Source organism: Nicotiana tabacum, chromosome 1 (genome assembly GCF_000715075.1).
Source record: "Nicotiana tabacum cultivar K326 chromosome 1, ASM71507v2, whole genome shotgun sequence".
Taxonomy (NCBI): Eukaryota; Viridiplantae; Streptophyta; class Magnoliopsida; order Solanales; family Solanaceae; genus Nicotiana; species Nicotiana tabacum.
The window spans coordinates 169,063,798-169,065,930 of record NC_134080.1 but is presented as its reverse complement, the minus strand read 5'-3'; positions in this window follow the sequence as shown (position 1 = coordinate 169,065,930).

The following is a 2,133-nucleotide window of genomic DNA, read 5'->3' as shown; positions in this document are numbered from 1 at the left end:
CTCATTTTAATCCTCAAGTTGTCAAATTTTTTGCTAGCGAAATGGCACTTACGCTATTTGATCGTAGAGACCTTTTAATATGTGGCCCGGAGGCTTGCTTAGATGGCGACAATGGCTCATACGCTGTTTTTGCCTATGAGATTTTTGTAGGCTTTGTTTTTCGCTCTTTAAGGTCTTTTGAAAGATTTTTGCCTTACCCGTCGTTACTTCTAGAAGAACCTCGATTTCAAGTCATTGTTGGCGATGTTTCGACCACCTTGAAAGGTTCATAGCTCGTGAGTACGTCAAAGCCTTGTGATTTGGAGCTGACATGGTCGAAACTTGTTTTTGCATATTGAGTGAAGCTTATTTTAACTGGTTCTTTCAGAAGTATATTCGAAGTAGTGGCCTGCGATTTTTGTTTAGCGACGGTCGGGCGTCCCCAAGTCGTTTGGCTGTATCATCCATTTTGACCGTAGTCATATGTGTTTGGCCGAAGCCATTTTTGATTCTGAGTGATCGTTCAGGCGTCTACACCGAGGGTATGCCCTTTCAGGATTCTTACAAATGCGACGTATTGCCTGAACTTCGGAATCTTCATGCCTATTGAGGTCTTACAGTTTGTCATGCCTGTTGAGGTCTTATAGTTTGTCATACCTATTGAGGTCTTACATTTTTTGTACAATAGAAGTGGTTATGCCAAGTCTGCTTGCTAGGGGTCATACAGTTTCGGGTTTTCCAGTGCATGGCGATTGGTGATGATTGACAGTCTCCGAGTCATCCAATTTGTTTCAGCATGAAATCCGCTTTTTGTGAGCTCGGAGTTGCCTTGTAGGGGCTTTATGAGCCCGGAGTTCCGGCCCTGGGGTTGTAGGAGTGCTGAATTGCTAATGCTAAGTCTCCGAGCGCTTTGGGATGCATCTGGCGAAGGGGTCCCTGCTGGGAACATACTGCGATATCCATGTTCAGAGAATTGTGCGCTAGAAGACATCCTTTGATCCCCCATCGCAATATAATTTGCTGTGTTGAGTTGACCTATATCGGGTCAAAGCCGATTGCTTGGAGGTTTGTCATACCTTAAATTTTTTGTTATTTCAGAGCCTCGATTCGGAGGCTGTTGGGGCGTTTGAACTGCTGGCACCCTTTCCCGAGTTCTTCGGGGCGTTTCTAGCGAAAGGATTTATTACCCTATTCTGAGAAAGATTTCCCTTCCCCTTTTCTTTTTTGACAAAAGGTATTTTTTGATTTCTCGATACAATAGTACATGTTTTTGCCGGCGGGGCCTGACTATATCGGCCGTCTGGTCCGATACATCGTTTTCCTACGGGAAACCTCATTTGGCATTTTTCAAAACTCCTTCGAGCGGGCAGTTTTTTACGGGAAATTCCCCTCGCCTATTCAAAAGTTCCTCCTTAAGGGGCTTGCAGACGTCACCTCATTAAAAACCTTGCCGGCAAAAAACCCTTCTTCTGGGATTAAAACTCGGTCGAAGGAAAAGAGTGTAACGGGTACGCCTTTGGGTCCTTGAGGCCTTAAAAATAGCACTTTCATCCCGACAACTTTGATCGGTTGCCTGCACGAAGGTTAATTCTGACTTTGAAATAATATTTATAAAAAAGAATGGTTGTACCTTGAAACGAGCTATGCTGGCGATTCCTCGGGATCAGTCCATTATAACTGCTCGGGGGCGAAAATGCAGCGTGGAGCTTTACTCTATTTTGTCATGTTCGACCGGGGGCGAGACCTGGTTTTCTCGTTGTTTCATTCGGGGGTGGAGGCATGAGCATTGGTATCGCATCGTGTATGGTGAACATTTCCCTTGCCGCATGTTGCTCCCCGTAGACAGTTTTGATCTCGTCCTTTGTCAGGAATTTTATAACTTGGTGGAGGGTGGGTGGTACTGCCCTCAAGAAGTGTATCCAAGGCCGTCCAAATAAGGCGTTATACCTCATATCTCCCTCGATGACATAGAATTTGGTATTTTGGGTTGTGCCGACCAAGGTAAATGGAAGGACGATTTCTCCTTTCGTCGTTTCGCTCGCCATGTTGAATCCATTGACGAACCGGGTGGCGGGCACAATTTGTTCTAGCAGCCCGAGCTGTTCTATCACCCTTAACCGTATGATTTTGGCCGAGCTACCTGGATCCATGAGT